At 40.6% G+C, this 22,771-nt stretch overlaps 4 long non-coding RNA genes across 4 annotated transcripts in view; 3 read left to right on the forward strand and 1 right to left on the reverse strand.

The window, feature by feature from the left end:
* Positions 1–22,771, forward strand: part of LOC138969378 (uncharacterized) — a 114,425-nt gene that overhangs the window by 67,766 nt on the left and 23,888 nt on the right. The gene's annotated exons all lie outside the window — the stretch shown is intronic.
* On the forward strand, positions 1,119–4,342 carry LOC138969369 (uncharacterized). The gene is made up of 3 exons (XR_011456440.1): positions 1,119–1,717; positions 2,247–2,431; positions 3,188–4,342. It is a non-coding gene; the product is annotated as an uncharacterized lncRNA (long non-coding RNA).
* LOC138969370 (uncharacterized) lies at positions 6,774–8,400 on the reverse strand. Its single transcript, XR_011456441.1, has 2 exons — positions 7,841–8,400; positions 6,774–7,249 (listed from the first exon to the last, which is right to left on the reverse strand). It is a non-coding gene; the product is annotated as an uncharacterized lncRNA (long non-coding RNA).
* LOC138969371 (uncharacterized) lies at positions 15,852–20,461 on the forward strand. The gene is made up of 4 exons (XR_011456442.1): positions 15,852–15,968; positions 16,492–16,623; positions 17,332–17,415; positions 19,338–20,461. It is a non-coding gene; the product is annotated as an uncharacterized lncRNA (long non-coding RNA).

Below are 22,771 nucleotides of genomic sequence, written 5' to 3' on the forward strand. Positions count from 1 at the left end.
GGGTCTATTAAGTATTGCCTTCAATTCACAGAAATAGGTACCCATACTTTTTTTTATGTATAAATCTTCGGCTCAGTCTTTTTTTCAGATGTTTCGTTTTGCTGCACACAAAATTTTTTTTGTTTCACTGGTAGAGAAGAGTTCAGCCTTTTAATTTGAGGCCGAAAACCGCAAAATGGGCTTGTCCTTTTTTACAAAGAAATAGGCTCCCCCAGTGTATGGAACTGAAGTTTCAAACTCAAAGTGCTTCTCTAAACATTTGAACGAAGAAGGAGGTACAAATAGATGCATGAATTAATTACCTGGTCCATAAAAGCGTTTGCCTTTTGTGACATCGAAAACTTTTCCATTCACAGCAATCAAGATGCGCCCGTCCTTTCCTTTCCCGTCATATTCTCTCAACTGTTCTTGTGTGAAGTCTTGCTTCTTCAACGGTGGCAGCTCCGGCTCTTTCGGCTCTGATGGCTCTGCCCTTCGTCTGCTGGCTAAAATCTTGTATATAAGAAAGCCACAAATGCCTAGCAATGCGATATTCAATGGGCTTGTGAACAGCTCGGATGCCATTTTTGAGAGAAACCCCCTTCCCGCCTCATCTGGTGATCCAGTGTCGTCGGCCATTTTGTGAAGTATACTGACGTGTTCTTGAAGGTCAAGGTCGATAAGTGATATCCGGTCGTCTGCTCCGTTGCACCTCCAGTCTCAAAATAGCTGCAAGATATGAACAAACAGACAGACTTGATTACAACATGACAGTGTTGACAAGTTGGCGTTATTGTAGATAACTGACATCACATCAAGTGCCTCGTATCCGTACATACTCGTGTCTACAGTGATCTGTGAGGAAGGCATTTTGCGTTTACAGGATCTAAGCTTATTATGAGTCAATCAGTACTCGGCCGGCGAAGAGTATTGAGTATTTTGACAGCTGCGGAGACTGAGAGCGTGATAGCGGTTTCTTCAAGGTCTCCTTGGGGAAAAAAGAGGTGAAGATGGATGTGTGCGTTACCACACGAATGACATGTTGCGCAAGTTTATACCCAGCAACCCGGTTATGCCGATTTTCGAAGCGGCAAGCGACTGTGCACGGATTTCCGAGCAAGCAACTGCAGGCATGGGAATAGACCTTTTTCGTATAACCTTTGCCCCCAGCGTTTCGACCAATCAGATTTTAGGGCACGGCAGCCTCTCTCTGATAACCGGAAATAAGGGGCAGCCTGAAATACCTCTTTCACTGTCGGTGCTCGAAGTACTATTGCCAGAGGATTCCTTTGAGAAATTCTGCAAGAAAACGGATTATCTTGTTCAAAATCATGAACTAAAAGTCAAGGACATGCACGAAGGTATGGTTTGAAACTACTGTTGGTGGTATATGGACGAAAGACTTGGCGAACTTCCCCTGCATAAGCGAAGCAGAGGTGATCGACCACAGATCTACAGATCTCTGGATCAACTTTCTTACTGATACTACTGCGTCGACGTTCGACAAGTTATACGACGCATCCAGCGCAAAGAATGCAAAACCTTGGTGTAAACGATAGACATACTGTGTGCATAAAATGTCTTTCTGCATGGCACAACAGCTAGTAAGCAACTGTGGTGATCAGACTCAGAGCGAGTGTGCTGACGTCAATGAAGCAGACTCGCAACGAAGTGTATGCTGTTGTGGGGGGACGCTGACCGGACAGGCACTTGGAGCCTACTGCGAGTGTATTGCTGGGTAAGTGTTGTTGGCCTTGTATGTTTTGTGGGATTAACTTGATGGCTGCGTTACTTGGTATCTTACACAATCAGTTTTCATACTCAGTCATATAATGCATGGCACACAAAGTGACAAACACACACAGAGATTCATAATTCTCTACTGAAAATGTCTGCATGCAAAAGCTGTCTTTTTTGACAAAGTTATGAGCAGCATGTTAATGTAATTTCAATCAGTATCTCCAGGAGACCATGCCATGTTGGCTAGGCATGTTCAATAGAATACCAGGTACCTGAGTGCGGAGTTTTATTTAAATGTGTACGTACACATGTGTTTGTGAATCCTCTTGTCAATGAAGGTTATCACTGCAGTAAGATCAAATTCCATTCTGAGACGGTATATATTTTATATAGATCTATCAACAGCATGCGCTTACAAGCTCTCTGTAGGAATTCCTAGGAAAGATAAAGTTAATTGTTATTAGCAGGCTAAGGAAAATCAAGATGACACAAACGGAATTTGATTGTGTGTTGTTGTTTTTACCCAGAAAGGACAGTCTTGCAACCATGTGGCTGCCACACTTTTTGCTGCTTCACACTACTGTGACTACATGGCTGAAGGAATCGACACTGTGCCAGCAGACAAAACTTGTACACACTACAAATGTATGTGGAAGGGGCATGCTGCCAAGAAAACTGCACCAGCTGCTCTCGATGACATACAAATTGTTAAGTAAGTGTGTATAATAATTAATATTAAGGAAATTAGGGTTGCGTTACCTAGAGGTTTACATCAAAGTGTGATCTATTTTTTTCAGAACATAAGTCTCAAAGTTAAAATATAGAGCTTGTTAACTACAACAGCTACAAGACTGGGAAAGAGAAACAGGGATATTTATAAAGTGCATCATCAAAAAACTATGCATTTTACATTTAGTCAAGAGACCAGGGCGGTGGTGTATGTTTGTGTGTAGAGCAATTTCTGGAAAACTACAACATTATGTTTAGGTTAAAAACAAACCAGCCCTGAAAGTGACAAGTATTTTACTCGCCATAGTGAGTAGAAGCATGCAACTGGTGAGTAGAAGTGTTCATCTACTCGCCAAATGCGAGTGAAGATGCTGAATCAAATTGTTGGTTTGGTTCGTAAAATTTGCTCTCTGGCTGGTACGTTTTCAGAATCACTAGCCAGAGGCTAGTGCATAATTTTTTTACTTTCAGGGCTACAAGCTTAGAAAGTTAAACAGATTTTTTTTAAACACAGGGAAGCGTGATTTCCTGTGGGACAGTTTTGCTACTGCGCTATGCTGGGTTGCCATTTACCTTATTCGACGTGGATGCTGGTTTTCAGCTAAGCATTGTCCTTGTGAAATGTACTGCGTTCAGTATCGTTATACATGTTTGACAGACTGGCGCAACTTGTTTTAGCATTTGTACCCAGCATAAGATTTGCTTTAGTGTCAAGTAAAAAAAATAATTTCATTTTCAGGTATGCTTCAAGACAAGACAAGTTTCCCCGGACGACTCTTCAAGGCCTCAATTTTGACCCAAGAAGTCCGGATGCCAGGAAGCGCGACTAAGAGATCTTCAACAACCGGTACCAACCGTTTGAAGGCTGCATATATACATGTAGTTATGATATACTGAACTAGGGTTTTCAAGGTGTGATATTTTTTTCCAATACCAGTTAATTAAGTTGGTAGCAACAGTTAACTGTTCTGTCAAGTGAAAAATGTATGTAGTTTCAATATGGACAGGTAAAATCAGTACTTTGTTTACAGCGAGGGAGGGTACGTAGTGCTGTCACCTCTGTGTGTGAGTTCAGGTTTAATTTTTTAAATACCTGCAGTTAAGACAGAAGATTGTGGAAGCTGATAAGAACTTGTGTCAGAGGATAGTAAGAAGTGTTTTGGCTTCGTACGGACTATACCATCATCCAGGACTTGTGTGTATTATTCGGAGAACGTATCAGAGCCGAGGACATGTGTTGTGAACAGCGATTCTCAGTGATGAAAGTGTAGTGTGTGTAATGCCGGACTGTGTTCTTCTTCAACTTCGGAATGGCAAGGAGGTATTTTGTGAGATGTTTTATGATTTGATATCCATGTACTGATGATTTCCTTCAATAGCGAAATGTTTGAAATGTTCATTCGGTTTGTTTGTTGTTCAAGAGCGTGCACCATCCCTTATGAATATGGACGTGTGTGAATGTTGGTGCAAACATGAGCGTTTGAGCGAGTGAATTTAGAAGCCCTGTGCATGAAAGTCATTACCGGACAACCAAATCAGTAAACATAGAAATTCCTTGTCATACACATCGATCTGATCAAGGTAATAACGTTAGCATTTTTTTTTCAATTTATTTCACAGTTATTTGTTATTTTTTTGAGGAAATTATAATGCAATTCACCGATTTTAAAAAACATGATTCCAATTGTCTCCCTTGAACAAATTTGTTTGTACAAAATTTGTTACTTACTTTTTTTTTCAAGGCTATATCAAGGAAAATTCTTATTGAACTGATTGTGGGACCGTGCACAAGCTGACAGACTTGAACTCAAAAGTTGCAGAAGATTCTTGGTTGCGACTTTTGAGTTCAAGCCGATCAGTTTGTGCACAGTCCCAAGATTTGTCTATATTTATTTATCACTTAAAATAGAATACAGTTTTTCTTGTTAATTAAACTGTAGATATGTCAAAGACTGTTTTGAATAATTTTGGGGGGGGTAATTTTCTTTAAGAAATAACTCAAGTGAATGCACAAATTGTGTACTAGAGTGTCGGTACAAGGGAGACAATTTGAAGCCATTTTAAGGGGAGGTGGGCCAGTGCACTACCTTTTTTTTAATTTTGAATGTTTTATTGTGTCTGAATGTTATTTTATGAAAGAAATGAACAAATGATGACAAAGAATAGTCACTTTTTGTATTTTCGGTTGCTGGTTTTTGTTTTACGCGACAAAAACAGTCAAAATACAGACAAAAGTGGAGTACAGGAGATACACGGATTTTCATCAGATGTGATTGTCACACTTCTAATTATTGTTTTATTTTATCCTTCTGGGTATGCTCTAGGGGATTACGAAGCAGATCTTGTTTATTATATTTATATTTGGAGTTAGGAACACTTCTTTGTTACAACTGTCAAACTTTAGGGTAACGCTTGCGAAATTATTTTTTGAAATAATCTGGATATGACTATAATAAAATTTCAGCAAAATCCCTTCGTAATCCCCCAGAATGTTATATTCTGCACAAACTACAAAAGAAAATATTGCTCTAGCTAAATTACAGCCAGAGAAATCGCGTAACCCAAGACGTAACCGTAGGCAAAATGGCTGAACTGAGAAAAACGACATTGAAGATTGAACACCACAGAAACACTATTGAAACAGACACACAAGGACAAAACTGTGTTATGAATGAACAGCCTAGTTTATTTGAATTGCAAACTACTTAGCCTTTAGCACGCCAGCAGAGAATTTATGCGTCCATCCCTTCTTTCCCTCTGTCAACCAGCATGGGGATACTGCCCCAGCGCTAAACGTGTATCAATGACCCGATTCTCGTTTGTATTTGCATGCGAGAATAACGGTATTTTTAACGGTAACTTACTTGAGCCAGAACGAAACTTATTTCCTTCCGTTATCTCGTCGATTTGTTGGTTTCCTCGAAGTTTTCTGCTTTTGTTTTTACATCGATACAGTACTTTGGTGCTTCGACAAGCAAGATGGAGGATGATGAGTTTGAAACTTTCGTTTGAGTTGTTTTTTGACAACAAATCGTACGTGGAATCTGAACGATTTACTGAGGAAGCTCTTCGCAATGAACTGTGTATCGCGGTGAAGAAAATGACACAGTGACAGTGACGGAATTTACGAAAGTGCAGATTGATACAAACAGTTGCTGATCCAGTTTCGTTCGGGAAATGGCAGGCCCAGCAAACATTACCGATAATCTGACTGATGTTGGATACTTTCTCCTGTTTTTGTTTTTTTGCGTAGCAAATGCTCAACTTGCTTGTCGAGGAGATACTGCACAGAAACTGACTCAAATTCAGCGCTAAGCAAGCCAGTGCCGAGACGTAAAAAGTGTGCTGCATGGCGTGTTCGGAAATGGCGACCTGTGGATCTGCGTGGAGATCAAAGCTTTCCTCTGTATCGGAAACACCGACAGAATCCAAACTTTGGCCTAGTACCAGCGGAACTACTTGTTGTTGCTAACCGAACTAATAAAGACATTGTCCTCTTTCTTATTTCGAGCCATTGTTATCGTATCAAAGGTTGTTTCTCAAGGAAAAATTCGCTTTCGGTTGTCACCGATCGTTTGATGTGTAACCAGGATGTTGTAAAACCGAGTGAACTTCGGGTGTTCCCGTCATGGCCGAGAGTCTCTTCGGTAGTTTCCGTATGCAAAATTCGTAAGCTGAGCATGCGCACTCACAAAGTAAACTGGTTCCCGATTTCGGTTTATGAAACGAACCAATGGATGTCGAGTACCTTCCCAATAAGGACATTTCCGTTCGATTACGATTGCTGCCTTTGCAACGGACAAGTGGCTGAGTGAATGGAACATTCATCAAAACACTGATGTCATGTTATAGGTCAAGAGCTGCTGCGCAGTTTCGTATGTCGTGAATGCACTGTTTTGCTGAGGACAAAGCCGTAACTAGCCTTTGAAATGAGACATTTTTTGGCGGGGGAATATCGACTACAGAAGACAATCAATGCCACACATGTTCACATTTTGTCTTTATTGACAGATAAATAGGACACTTTTGACAAAAACACCGACACACATGGATGATAGGTATGTTATGGAAACATAATCTGCTAAAATACCCAAAACAGTGTTTTGAACGATTTGGTCAATTTTGCACTGGCCCACCTGCCCTTAAAAAACAAAGCAGTATATTGCACAATAATATCTTTCAATTATAACAAGAAATAAGGAATAAACGTCTCTTGACATGTTGTCTACCTAATTATCTTGATCGCATTTATTTAAAGTGGGAATCGTTATGTTCGTAAGCTCACATACAATCATTTATGAAACAAATTCAGACCAGACCAGAGATTTGATTGATAATGGGCCCTTTATTCTATACAGTACCAGAGTAAATTATATAAACCATTACATGACAAAATAAGCTTCTTGCTCTTTGGAGTGATGTGGCCTTTGGCAGCTCATCAACCCAGTAATGTAGACCTGCCTTTTTTACGAAGTAGGTACATGCATACCGAAAGATCACCATATCATCATACGTGTAAAACCATACTGCAGTGTCATTTTTCAGTAGAGAATCAACAGAAAAAGAGCGTATGTTCTCCTTCACCTTCATGTTGTCTTTCTTCAAGCCAGAAACATCTTCAGTCAGACGATTAATCACAGAGGCCTGTTATGTAATTGTCATCTGCAGCTCTGCCAACTTGAGGTAGTCTGTGTTCCAATAACAATACCCTCACATGTAGTCGTGTCCCTCTTTGCAAAGGCATGATCTGGCCCTGGTCCTAAGCTCTCACTAGATGCGGAGGGCAAAGGAATGGCTGCTTCTGTAAATACAAAATCAAATGTATACATTAGCAATAGAATTAGCATCAATGATCTTGTTATCAGATTACACATGCATCACACTCACAGCATTTAAGCATGAAAATACATGAGGGAAATAACTCCTGAAATTGAAAAAAAACTTAGGGGTGCGGGAGATGCTCCCCGGAAATTATTTTGGAGTGTTCTATGCAAAATCAAAATTGTAGAAATCTAGTGCTATTTTTGTTGTTGCATCAATTCAATGGTACATTTCTGGGAATAAAAAAAAAAGATTCAGCATGAGCTTTATCGATGTCTTGAAAACTGCATCACTATCTGTATCAAGTAACCTCCTTAATCTTCTCGATTCAAGAGTCGGTTGATTCAGAGATACTGTAGCAACAGATCTCTGGTTGATTGCATATGCACGCGGCTTGTCGACATATGTCTAGATCTTGTTTGTTTGTTTTCTAAAATCTTGCATTTGTTTCGTGACCCTTCCTATGCATCCATTTTGGGCTGCCGATTCATTTTAAATGTCTTATACACTGATGTAGGAAGACAATTTGAAGTCAGCAGATCATAAATTAATAAAAACAAACAAAGCTTACTTGGCTCTGAGTCTCTTCCAGATCCGATGATATTTTCAGCGTTGACACTGGGGGTGGAAGCAAAACCGCTTGCTTGTCGTCGGTCTTCAGCGGACAAAGTCACGTCTCCGACCAGTACCTTGTCCTTCTGCTAGAGTCACTTGTTCTTGATGTTCTCTCAAATCCAAGATTAAGGGTGGGTACGAAGTCAAAGGAGTTGGCATCGTTGAAAGCCGTGCCATTGCGAGACACGAAGTGACGCGAGCAGACTTTTCAATGGCACGACAAACCCCTGTCGTCGGATTACTTGGACCCATCGCGTCCTTCGCTGTTGCGCCTTCGCACTCAGCTTGCACCCATCAGAAAGCCATACAATGACAAATTCTGTCCACCGTATTTCTCTTTCTTCATTCCACTGTTGCACTTGCAGTTGTAAACACAACAGTTTGTCTCGTCGTCTCCGCACTTTACTTTGCACCAAGCCTCGTTGTCGATTTTTCCTTTTGCCCCTTAGTTCCGGTAGATCTGACAATAAACTTCACAGCGCATGCGCCAAAATTTAAGTGAAAAAGGTCTAATCGAGGATTTCCGAGAAAAGCTACACGTTTCCGAGAAGAAAAAAAAACTCTTCCGAGAAACACAACATTTCGAGAGAAAAAAAATCGAGGAACAAAAATCGAAACAGACAATCTTCCTAGCATGACCAATAATTATCCTCCATAAAACCGTGGCCTTCCGCCCGCGTTAGTCACTTTTGAAAATCAGTAAAAAGTAAGTGTGTTCAAATAATATTAAATCAGTTAAAGGATTAAAAGGATCATTGGTTACTGGCAATACAAAAAATGTAGTAAATGTGGTCAGTTCACATCATCCCCGAAGACAGTCGATCGGCGCTCAGACCGGGGCTTGCAACGTAGTACAATATACATTATATTACCTTACTGGAAGAATGCAAGTTTCCAGTACAAAGGACTTAGCATTTCTTACATACTGCTTGACTAAAATCTTTACCAAAAATGATTGACTATATTCTATACAAGAAACACTTAACAAGGGTAAATTGAGAAGAAACAGAATCCGTTAGTCGCCTCTTGTACGACATGCTGGGGAGCACTGGTAAATTCTTCCCCCTAACCCGCGGGGGGCGTGGCACAGTGACTGGCACTAAATGTGAACATGACAGTACTCTGACATAACAGGTGGGAAGTATATACGTAGCACAATGACACTACAGGTGAACATTAATGTAACATGACAGGTGGGAATTACACGTACAGCACAGTGACACGGCTACAGGTGAAGTGACAGAACTTGCTGTGACATGACAGATGGGAAACTCAGTGACACAGCACAGTGACATTACAGGTGAAAATGGCAATACTTTAACATGACAGGTGGGAATAACGGCCGCACAGCACATTGACACGCGGCTACAGATGAACCTGACAGAAATGTGACACGACAGCTGGGACTGAACTCAGCCGCACAGCCAGTGACGCTACATGTGAAAATACTGAATACCATGACTGACATGACGGGAGGTAAACACAGCACAGTTTCACTACAGGTGGGAATGACAGTGCCGCAATAAAAGGGTGAAAAACTACATGACATTAACGATGGACACATGGCAGTACAGAAACCGCTCGCCACTCACCAGCCAAGACCGGTCGCTACTTGTATGTGTTTTCCGGCCTCTGGGCGAACTTGATCCACTGACCTCGACGATGTTTGCACTGAGATGATTTCCGACTGCTCATCTACAATATAAGCGGTGGCCGATGTGACGATTTGCCCGATGTGGTCGATAAAACCATGTGGCCTATTGTGACAGTGTGGCCGCAACTGATTATCCCCTTAACTTTATTTATGGTCTCCCCACTACTCAGTAAGCGCTATGTGAGTATGTCACACGTGTCACAGGTACTCACGGACCCCAGGCAGTATCGGTAGTGCACTTTGCACCCAAACCGTTGTCGAAAGGTGCATGTGAACCAGCAAATACGTATATACTGCACAGTAGGCCTATCTGGAAAAAAAAGCCCTAGCATGATATTGAAAGATGGATGGAACAAGTAGCGTCCTTTTAAACACACACACACACAACAGGAATTTGTTTTGTTTGCGTTCATATCAAACATAAAATCAAACGAATTAATGATATCTTGGTTATACTTTCATTCTCGCACGCATTTCGTTCCTATAGTCTGGTCAGTGTTCGTGTTAACCGGAAACCAGTTTCTATTTGCGGGGGAAGACCAAGAAAACAAAGGCCGAGACGATGGAGAGAAAATGAAGCAGAATGAACCAGATTTTTTTTAATGGGGGTGGGGTGGGGGACACATCCCAGACGACTGGCCACAATTACTAGAACCGAAAGAAGTGGGGACAGCTATAGTGCAGCGCTCGTCCTTGCAGTGTATATCCCTCATGAGATACAGCCTTAGTTGTCATTAGCTCAAATTAGGTCGCCAGAAAACTCGAGTTGGCAACACCAGAGACTATAGAGTATAATTATAAAGACTGTATACTCTATGGTCTCTGTCAACACTAAGGTGCACGGCGGCAGGAATACAATCAGTTACCCAAAATGATTTTCACCACTGACAGGCATGCGTTATTTCCAAAACAGCATCTTGATAGTCAGTGTAGGCTTCTGGTATGATGGCAAAACATTACTGCTTTTCGTTGCTTGGTGGCCTTTTCGTTGTACCGATAATCCAGCTCAGTGTTGGGTCTTTCGGAAGATGTTGCATACATGTGACTTGAAAAGACAGTAGTGACGTGGCGGCAATGCAGTGTTACCCGCGTGATCCTGGTCGCAGTGAGTGCATGTCCCCGTCTCTGTGTGTGTCCGTCAGTGTGTGTGTGTGTGTGTGTGTGTGAGAGAGAGAGAGAGAGAGAGAGAGAGAGAGAGAGAGAGAGAGAGAGAGAGAGAGAGAGAGAGAGAATAAAGTACGTCAGTTTGTTCCAGCGTGGGAGTGATATGAGGTACACTGAGTGACCAGTACGGATGGATACAGTATCTGCGAAATAACGCGCCATGCTTGTCCACACTATTGCAAGTGATTTTTCTCCCCGCATGTTTTAAAAAGTAGTATCAGTGTAAACTTCTTGATTTTAAATGAGAGAGAGAGAGAACAAGAACAACTCGGAACAAGAACAAGAACAAATCTTTATTTGTCTAAGGCCACAGCCCCTTTCAATAGTGGTTAAAATAACAGCAATAGTATCTGCACAGTTATAAATTATAGTCACGCATAAAATTCAACAAATACATTAAGACCCTGATGACATGTCACTAAACCTGATTTATAAGGGTTCGTCTCTTCTGTAACATGAAGAACACAAATCTGCTGAAGCTGTTCACATTATCCGAGTCATCACTGCCACAGAAATACACAAGTTGTTGTTGCAGCGTCTTAGAGTTCGAGATTTTCAAATACTTTGCTAGAAGGTCTTGATAAAAAGGACATAAAAATACAACATGGTGTTCATCTTCTTTATCAGCTGTACAGAGAGGACAGTTTCTTGTCGTTTTGTTTGGTGCGTACCGAAACTTGTGAGCGTTGATTTCGGATACTCCTGCGAGGAAACGAGTAGCGCTACTCTGTACTTAATATCTTCGATTAATTCAATGTATTTCTCTTTTTCCAAGCATGTTTTGTAACAATTATAAATGTCGAAACGTTCACTGCATTCTAAAAAGGAGAACCATTCTTGACAGAAACAATCTTGTAAACGTCTTTTAAACTCTTGTAAGAAACACTTCTCTTTCCCAAACATTCCGTACATCCAGAGAGAGAGAGAGAGAGAGAGAGAGAGAGAGAGAGAGAGAGATCTTGTATTGGCCATGTGATGGATGTGATTTTTTTCCTTTCAGATACATGTGTAGCCATTTCCTTCATATTCATAAAGTGCAAAATACATGTAACCTGCAAGGGAAAACGGATTGACGCGAGCGGCCAGCAGTGTCTCTTCAAAAACCAGTGAGATAATTATATATGTTTTGAGACCAGTAAAGGACATTCATGAGTACCTGAGTACTCTTATCTGGCACACCCTTCCCGAGTTAACAGTTCGGCTCAGCGCAGTGTCTGATCTGGCCACGCTTTTTCATGAGATAAAACACGCTGGTGTCACGATTTCATCTTTCGCCTGTGTACATATTTCCCCCTCGATATACGCAAGACTGAAATGTTGTTTCTTGGTAAAATTAAGAAGTGAAATTATTTATGGACGAAAAGCATGTCAGTTTCTTGCATGTGAAGAAAATTGGTGGTGAAATTTAATAGAGTTCACACCCAAAATCGATTTTTTCGAAAACGTGTACCGAGTGGTTACGTCCCTTGAGTAAGAAGGGAAACATTTGAGGATGAATCAAATTTCAAGTTGAAATAAAGAAAAATTGGTTGGACAAATTTGGCCCCATGAATGTAAGGTACACAAGGTCCCTTATCAGTACTATCGAAGGGTGTTTTTTTGTTCAGTGTAGAGTTTATACTAGATCGACGAGGCCGAGAATCGAAATATCAACACGGCGAAAGATGAAAACCAGTCTTGCAGCGGACCATCCTGACCTCAGGTCAAAATGAGTTCGGCTCATTCTATCCCTGACAGGATGCCTTGGTTTTCCTTGTCTGGCGAGGAAATCGATTTTTTACATATATATTTAGATCTTTTCGTAATGTGTTATGGATATAAGCAGATTCGCGATCGTCGATAATGATTTTTCATGGTGTTGTGTAATTTTTAAATTACAAAGGAATTGATATGTAAGACAGTTTCAAGCGAGCTATTTTTCGCGGCTGTATTTACTGTGCAAACAACTCTAAATATGGCAAAAGTGTCACGTGATAATCGCCGTTTTGTTTCGGCGCTCGCTGGAGCAGACAATTTTTTCTGACAGTGATGCAACCATTATTACGGTCTCCTTCCGGCAGCAGTCCCAAAATTTTGACTTGTTTTGACCTTAGAACGATGTCTTTATCATAACTGTGAAGTACAGAACGGAGATCACTGTCGAAGTCGGCCAATCTGCAATCATTTTCGTCTCGCGAACACTGCTCGCGAACAACATATGGGAGATAACTCTGTATTCTTGTTTTGATAGATTCGCGTAGGACTTTAGCGTCCGGTCAGAGAGATAACTGGCGATAGCCGTGGAGCGATGATGATCAGAATGGTAGCGGACATGCAGTCAGTTGCAGTTGGTGTCTCAAGGCTGAGCGTTCATTTGAGGTAAATCGAACGCTTATCTGACTGGTTCTTGTTTATACGAGTGCATAAGACATTATACTTATACAACAAAGGTACCAATGAGTTGATTAATGCAGAATTTCTTTTGTATGGTTAATTGAACGCTGATTTTTGTCTTCCCGCGGTAAACTTTTGACTTTAAATGCTTGCTTCTTCACACTGAATCCTTTTGAGTGAAAAATGTAACTGCCATAACAAACTTGTTCTCTCTGAAGCTACTATTTTCTGTTGTTGAGAATGGAGGAAATGTTTAGTAGAATCGATTTAGAAGATCAGATGTTCACTTTTTCAAACAACGGTGCCGCCACGACGTGGAGACGGAAAGCATGACAACGGCGCTGACTTGGTATGGACAACAGTGCTGAGTCGCTTACCAGGAAGACTCTGTGGTTGATTTAGTCATAAAAACAGCGTTGTATTGAGTAACTAGGGTATTTCATTGTTCAATAGTATACAGAAATGGCAGAGACTGAAATGTGGATTGAGTTTGATTTCAGATGGATGTTGAGATTTCCGGAGAGTGGGTGGACAGTTTTGTTGAGGTTGAAACAACATCAAAGCAGATCTTAATCTGGGTTTTGTTCTGTGCAAAAGCTTTCATTGTATCTTCACGAACACCAGGGCGCACTTGTTTCTGTTGTGTGAGGGAAGAACTTTGAAGGCATTTTGCTGATGGAACAGCAAAGTTGATGTTTGCTTCAAGCGGATTGTACCGACCTCCTTCTGCACACCCTTAAATAAGCTGTCCTGCATTTTTATATTTAGTCAAGTTTTGACTAAATATTTTAACATCGAGGGGGAATCGAAACGAGGGTCGTGGTGTATGTGCGTGTGTGTGTGTGTGTGTGTGTGTGTGTGTGTGTGTGTCTGTCTGTCTGTGTGTGTGTGTGTGTGTAGAGCGATTCAGACTAAACTACTGGACCGATCTTTATGAAATTTGACATGAGAGTTCCTGGGTAGGAAATCCCCGAACGTTTTTTTCATTTTTTTGATAAATGTCTTTGATGACGTCATATCCGGCTTTTCGTGAAAGTTGAGGCGGCACTGCCACGCCCTCATTTTTCAACCAAATTGGTTGAAATTTTGGTCAAGTAATCTTCGACGAAGCCCGGACTTCGGTATTGCATTTCAGCTTGGTGGCTTAAAAATTAATTAATGACTTTGGTCATTAAAAATCTGAAAATTGTAAAAAAACAAAACAATTTATAAAACGATCCAAATTTACGTTTATCTTATTCTCCATCATTTGCTGATTCCAAAAACATATAAATATGTTATATTCGGATTAAAAACAAGCTCTGAAAATTAAATATATAAAAATTATTATCAAAATTAAATTGTCCAAATCAATTTAAAAACACTTTCATCTTATTCCTTGTCGGTTCCTGATTCCAAAAACATATAGATATGATATGTTTGGATTAAAAACACGCTCAGAAAGTTAAAACAAAGAGAGGTACAGAAAAGCGTGCTACCCTTCTTAGCGCAACTACTACCCCGCTCTTCTTGTCAATTTCACTGCCTTTGCCATGAGCGGTGGACTGACGATGCTACGAGTATACGGTCTTGCTGAAAAATGGCATTGCGTTCAGTTTCATTCTGTGAGTTCGACAGCTACTTGACTAAATATTGTATTTTCGCCTTACGCGACTTGTTTGGTCCTCCCATGAACCCCAGAAAACGTCCATGAAACAGACGAAAACCAGTCATCCAAAATCGCTTGACTTCATTGCTGTATCTCATTTCGATTGTACTTTGTGTTCCAAAAAATCTGACCACATCGAGAAATAACTGAAAGCAAATATTGTTCATTGGAAACGTTCCTTCTGAGACCATTTGGTGAAACTGTATCCAAGGTTTCAAGCACCCAAAGGATTTCATGCATTCAGCAACATATGGGGCAAGTGACCTCAGCAATGTTATGTCTTCCATTTCTTAACTTGTGCTGGGCACTGGTTGCTCAGCAAGCTGCTTAAAGTGTTGTCGCCACTCCTCAAGATGAAATGATCCTGAAAACTGTTCCTTGATTTTGAGCTGATTTTCAAATGAACATGAAGGTGTTTGGACAACTTCTAGTTTATTTTTTTGAAGCTTGTCATCACTAACTGTGATTTTCAATCCCTTCAAGTGTTATGGATGTCTTTTGGTACCGTAAAACCCCTAGCAACCCCCCCCCCCCCAACCCCCCACCCCCCTCCGCACAGTACGGCTAAAAGTAGGGGGTGGGCGTTTGCTACACTCTAAATTTTATAACACTTTGAGAACACTGAAAGTGTTTAGGGTGAACACTTAAAGTGTTAGGGTGAACACATTTTTACACTTTTGGAACACAGAAAGTGTTCTCAATGTGTTATCCTGAAGCATCTTCTGCTACCTGAACACTTTTGGAACACATGGTAAACACTTTTTTGCACAGTGGAACACCAGGTGAACACACGTGTTCAACAAGTGTTCCACAAGTGTTCCACTTCGTCTTTTAGTCATGCTCCGAATAAAATAATACATTAAAAATATTTGGGCCATGAACAGATTCGAACCCGAGACCTTCGCCTTGCCATGTCAGCGCTCTACCGATTGAGCTACGGAGACTCGTCGGGATCTAGCGTCGCTTAGAGTATATAATTTTTATACCCCCTAGACCGCTGCGGGACGTTTTTGTTTTTTTGTTTTTAATCGTGTTGTGCTTATATTTTTTCATCAAACATTTATTTCATCTGAGACATCTAATAAGCGGTAAGTATTAGCATTTTTATTTTTACAATTCAATAATGTTACTAATTGTCCCATCATCCTTCAGCTGGACCAAAAAAGAACGTTGACACTTTTAGATCTGTGGACCTGTCTGCGTTGTCGCTGCGTTGATTTGGCTCAGGATTTCCGATTGTTATCTGTAAGTTGCTTGCTGAGATTTTGTATTAATTCATCTAAGCTTAGTCACTCGTATTTTTGTTGTAACATGTTCCTGTTACTTGTATCTGTGGACGTTTGAAGACAATTTCTCTAATTTTGCTGTCGCAACGGTTTCAGCTGATCAGTGGACCTTTTACATTAGTTCTGCGTTGGTAAATAAACTCTATTTCAATTTGATGTTGATTTTTTATTCTGGTTGATGTGCTTGGTTTTGTGTTATTGTTATACTTGTATGTCCAGGGGTTCCTTATAATTATAATGGTGGTCCAGTGAACGATACCTTCCGCCTGTGGTCAGAGCAATACATTTGCAGATTTTCGGATTCTTCTTCTTCCTTGATGTACGATCTGCACGCTAGATAAAGTGAAGCGGTAGGCTAAAAACAGCATACATTAATGAACAACATTCATCATAATAGTGGCCAGGTTGATTGTGTGCGCAATTTAGAATAATTCTATGCATGCTTGGTTGTATTTGATTTCACAGATCTATCACACTTTCAGGGAACTGGGAAGCCGTTTGAGCTGATGTGCCCATGTGGCGAATCGATGTGGGCGTAACCTGCGGACATTTCTTCTGAATTGCACTGAGGATGAACAGGAGGCACTGACGGCAACCCAGACGTGTTTACCAAGGTACGCATGTCCTGCATTTGCATATAGTGTGTAGTTTTGCAGAGAAATATTGACTTTCAAATTGATCTGATAAGTTTTGTTTGTTTGTTTGCTTAACGCACAGCCGACTACGAAGGGCCATATCAGGGCGGTGCTGCTTTGACATTTAACGTGCGCCACACACGAAGTCGCAGCACAGGCTTCATGTCTCACCTAGTCACATTATTCTGACACCGGACCAACCAGTCCTAGCACTAACCCCATAATGCCAGACGCCAGGCGGAGCAGCCACTAGATTGCCAATTTTAAAGTTTTAGGTATGACCCGGCCGGGGGTTCGAAGCCACGACCTCCCGATCACCGGGCGGACGCCTAACCACTAGGCCAATTGTGCCGGCGGTTGCGGAATCATTGATTATTCTATTTGCTGAAATACTCTGTTTCAAAATTAATATCTCCGTGCAAAACACACCAGACAGTCGCCAAACTCATATGTGGACACACACACACACACACACACACACACACACACACACACACACACACACACACACACACACACACACACAGCCAGCCCCCTCTCCTTCCACATTTGACAGAAATCTAAATGTTGATACACAGTTTCACAATAAACAAAAGTATGAGAATCAGAACACTTGTCAGTGTTGCTACGATGTGGAACTTCAGTAAAATAGTGTTTGATTTCTTAACATGCATCTTGTGTGTGCAGGAACCATACTGCTTGGCTGAGGCAGTTCACTTTCTGGAGATGGAGCTAACAGTAATGCGACGAAACCTTGTGGATGCACTTCATGTAAGTTTAAGCTTTCTGTGGGATACAGCGCAGTTACATTTTGAGAATGCTGCCTTATTTTGCAGTCTTCTCCTTAAAAGGTGGAAAAAATATACATATTTTTAAGTTCAGTGAGTGCTGAGGCCTGCAATGATAAAATGTTTTCCTGAACTAAGTCTACTCAGAATTTCCATTCGTTATGGTAGAGTAGTGCTGTAAACACTGAGGCCAGCTTTAGTCAAAGCATGGCCAACAGACAACACGCTGCTGATCCGCTTGGATCTGCCATTGCCGCTAACAGTGTATGCAGGGTGCATTCAATATGACACCCTTTTCTTTTGAAAATATTCTCATCGGAGTTTATGATTGGTTTTGACAGTGATCGCTGGCCTCCAATGGTCGCTGACAAGGTGTTTTCCTTCGGTTCACGTAGGTTTAGCTTGAGATCACGTGAGTTAAAAGCGATCCGTTTGTAAGTTTTGGTTAGTTTGATCTAAATAATGAAATATTTTAGAAAATTATGATAGAAATTAGAATGCATTTTATATTAAAGAATGCATTCCATATCATGGAACACATTCTATATTTATAGAATGCATTCTATAAAATAGAAAACATTGTATAATATAGAATGCATTCAATCATACTTGTCATTTGCCCAGAAATGTATTCTATTATAGAATGCATTCTATAACGTCCAACAATGCATTCTTATGATAGAATGCATTCTTATGATAGAATGCATTCCATAAAGCGCCACAAAACTTCTACAGGCCAGCTCGGTATGGTCCCTGCTTCGAAAGCAGATCTACAAACACTCTCACCCACAGCTCTCTCTTTCTCTCTGTCTCTGTCTCTCTCTTTCTGTCTCTCTCTCTGTCTCTCTCTCTGTCTCTCTCTCTGTCTCTCTCTCTCTGTCTCTGTCTCTGTCTCTCTCTGTCTCTCTCTGTCTCTCTCTCTCTCTCTCTCTCTCTCTCTCTCTCTCTCTCTCTCTCTCTCTCTCTCTCTCTCTCTCTGTGCGTGTGTGTGGCTGTGTGTGTGTGTAGTTCTGCTTTTCTTTGCGGGGCTGGCCTGTTGTAGTTTCGGGACATTATGCATATAAATTATAATGCATTTCAGGACGTTAAAGAACGCATTCTATCATAAAAAGCATTTTGGTATTTTGTGTAAATTAGAATGCATTTTATCTTAGAAGGCAGTTCGGGACGTTATAGAATGCATTCTATAATATAGAATACATTACATAATAAATGATTTCCTTATAATTCATTATTTAGATCAAACCAACAAAACTTAGGTAGTTTCTTTACAAACGGATTACTAGAGGGTGCATTCAATATGACACCCTTTTCTTTGAACTAAAACTCATCGGAGTTCACGATTAATTGCGACAGTGATCTTTGGCTTCCAGTGATTGTTGACAAGGTGTTTTCCCTGGGTTCACATAGGTTTAAGAACGAGTTAAGGAAAACGGGCGTGCTCAAGGCCTCGCCACATTAGCAGTACGGTTTACTGCTTACCTTATATAAACAATTTGTAGAGTGCCATTTTCCAGAGTGGCCACGCGCTAATGAAATCCTTGCGAAAGACCTATTTTAATTCTACTTTTTGTTCTTAGGGACAGACTCCTGCTTCAAGAGGGATTACTTTTTACATTCAGTCGTGTGTGCATGTGCGTGCATGCGAGTGTCATTGTGTGTTAGGAAGGTGAAAGCGAATTGGACGTGACGTATTTGTTCTCTGTTATGTGACCTATGCCCGTTCTGGAATAAAAAAAGTTTACCTGTAACTGCGATTGTTGGAGATCTGCTGACAGCAAGAAGAAGTCCACTATTAGTTAAGATTTACACTTCAGTGTTATCAATTAAGTACAAACGTTTAACACAAACCTGTTAAGAGTTGGAAATGCATCATGTTCTAAAACTCACTTTTATTTCGAACAGGATGTTCCGGACAGCGAGTTGAAAACTAAACCAAAGACCAAGGGCCTGGAATCCTCCCAACTCTGAAGGGTGTTTTTGTTATCGGACTTTCGTGTGTGAACTTTCAAGATGGGGTTTACCAGAGCTCCGTTCATATTATTTAATAGCAACATATACCGAGCAACAAAAGAAACGCGAAAAAATTCTGCAATGTTTGATTGACAAAATCTCGAACAATTATGGAGTTAGAATTATCAAACCACAACATTTTGATGAAGGCATGTTTGACACAGCTGTTGCGTGAGTATTTTGATGCTGCGATTGTTTCAACACACGGGACAAAACGAAGTTTTGGAGGTCAGCCTTCATCGCGTTCTCTGGCCACTGATCGGACACTGGTTGCTTCCAGTGATGTTCCTGGTATTGTCAGCGGCTGAATTGAATCGATGTCGAAGACGTTGTGGAAGGAAATTGCGATCTTGTCTTATTGGGGTAATGCGAAAAAATCTACCGCGTTGCATAACTGCAGTGCTTCCAATGTCACCAGAACATTGCAGAAGGTGATAAACTGTTGACACATGCACGTTTAAAGCCCATGCCAGCGCTTCTGGATCACCCCCAGCTTTAAATCGACCTGGCATTTTGGTGGTGTCAATCTTGGCATCCTGGCTGTTTCAAAAGTGAGACTGGCAGCAAGCGTGCCATGGTCTCTTTTGGTTGCTAATGCATTAGTGAACACATCTCACACATCAGATTTCTCCTGCTCTACTTGCACGTGCTGCGAGCGCGCATTGTGTGTTTTACGATAAACCTGCTTGTCCCGTGTGTTAAAACAGTCACAGCATCAAAATAATCACACAAAAGCAAGGTCAAACATGCCTTCATTAAACTTTTGTAGTTTAATAATTCTAACTCTATAATTGATGAAGATTTTGTCAATCAAACAATGACGAATTTTGTTGCTCGGTATATTATGTGTTCAACAATTCCTACCCCAGACCCGTTTGTTCTGCGACTGCTGCAGACATTTCTTTTTGTCAATTAAAAATGCTTCTTTGCTCACAAAATTTGATTTTAATGTCTTTCTGAATTGTATGACAGTGCAGGATGAAAGTGTTCCAAAAGTGTTCTAAAAGTGTTCCAAAAGTGTTCTAAAAGTGTTCCAAAAGTGTTCCAAAAGTGTTCTAAAAGTGTTCCAAAAGTGTTCTAAAAGTGTTCCAAAAGTGTTCTAAAAGTGTTCCAAAAGTGTTCCAAAAGTGTTCTAAAAGTGTTCCAAAAGTGTTCTAAAAGTGTTCCAAAAGTGTTCCAAAAGTGTTGACCTGAACACTTTTATGTGTTCAGAAGTGGTTACAGCAGGGTGAACACTTAAAAGTGTTCAGATGTGAACACTTTTGGAACACTTTTGGAACACTTTTGGAACACTTTTTTGTGTATAGAACACTTTTTGTGTTCCAAAAGTGTTCCAAAAGTGTTCTACTAAAAGGGTGTTCAGAAGTGGTTACAGAAAGGGTGTTCAGGAGTGGAACACTTTTGTTTAGAGTGTAGGTATACACCCCCTTGCAAGATAAAGTGTCATCACATTTTCACAAGAAAATAATTGATACAACAATGTCAGAGAAATACAGTGGGACAAAAAAGAACACAGGCACACAGACACAGACACACACACCAATAAATGAAGAAGAAACAAGTCGCGGAAGGCGAAATTACTACATTTAGTCAAGCTGTCGAACTCACGGGATGAAACTGAACGCACTGTATTTTTTCACCAAGACAGTACAGCTTCGTCAATCCCCGCGTGAAGGAAATCGCTCACCTCCCACGTGCAAAACGTAGTGATATTGACACGCCAGATTAGCGCGGTAGCGTATTGTGCTATAAAGCAGGAAAGGGCGCTTTTCTGTATTTTGTTAACTTTCTGAGCTTGTTTTGAATACAACCTATCATATATATTATATGTTTTTGGAATCAGGAAATGATAAAGAATAAGATAATTTTTGGATCGATTTCTTAAATTTTAATCGTAAGACTAATTAACCTATTTTCGTTAATTGTGATCACATTTTAAGAGTAAACATGACATATGTATATATTTTTAGATTCAGAATGTGATGAAGAATACGATGCAATCAATTTTAAATCTGTTTGCGAAAAATGGATTTTAATGACAACTTCAATGAGCAAACTCATCAATTAATTTTTAAGCCTCCAAGCTGATATGCAATACCTAAGTCCGGGCGTCGTCGAAGATTACTTGACCAAAATTTCAGCCAAATTTGAAAAATGAGAGCGTGACAGTGCCGCCTCAACTTTCACGAAAAGCCGGATATGACGTCATCAAAGACATTTATCAAAACAATGAAAAAAACGTCTGGAGATACCATACTCAGGATCTCTCATGTCGAGTTTCATGAAGATCGGTCCAGTAGTTTTGACGGGCGCAGTGGCGTGGTGGTAAGACGTCGGCCTCCTAATCGGGAGGTCGTGAGTTCGAATCCCGGTCGCTGCTGCCTGGTGGGTTAAGAGTGGAGATTTTTCCGATCTCCCAGGTCAACTTATGTGCAGACCTGCTAGTGACTTAACTCCCTTCGTGTGCACACGCAAGCACAAGACCAAGTGCGCACGGAAAAGATCCTGTAATCCATGTCAGAGTTCGGTGGGTTATAGAAACACGAAAATACCCAGCATGCTTCCTCCGAAAGCGGCGTATGGCTGCCTAAAGGGCGGGGTAAAAACGGTCATACACGTAAAAATCCACTCGTGCTAAAAACATGAGTGAACGTGGGAGTCTAAGTCCATGAACGAAGAAGAAGAAGAAGAAGAAGGTCCAGTAGTTTTCTCTGAATCGCTCTACACACACACACACACACACACACACACACACACACACATACACCACGACCCTCGTCTCGATTCCCCCCTCTACGTTAAAACATTTAGTCAAAACTTGACTAAATGTAACAAGTCGCGTAAGGCGAAAATACAATATTTAGTCAAGTAGCTGTCGAACTCACAGAATGAAACTGAACGCAATGCCATTTTTCAGCAAGACCGTATACTCGTAGCATCGTCAGTCCACCGCTCATGGCAAAGGCAGTGAAATTGACAAGAAGAGCGGGGTAGTAGTTGCGCTAAGAAGGATAGCACGCTTTTCTGTACCTCTCTTTGTTTTAACTTTCTGAGCGTGTTTTTAATCCAAGCATATCATATCTATATGTTTTTGGAATCAGGAACCGACAAGGAATAAGATGAAAGTGTTTTTAAATTGATTTGGACAATTTAATTTTGATAATAATTTTTATATATTTAATTTTCAGAGCTTGTTTTTAATCCGAATATAACATATTTATATGTTTTTGGAATCAGAAAATGATGGAGATTAAGATAAACGTAAATTTGGATCGTTTTATAAATTTTTATTTTTTTTTACAATTTTCCGATTTTTAATGACCAAA

Source organism: Littorina saxatilis, linkage group LG6 (assembly GCF_037325665.1).
Source record: "Littorina saxatilis isolate snail1 linkage group LG6, US_GU_Lsax_2.0, whole genome shotgun sequence".
NCBI classification, from domain to species: Eukaryota; Metazoa; Mollusca; class Gastropoda; order Littorinimorpha; family Littorinidae; genus Littorina; species Littorina saxatilis.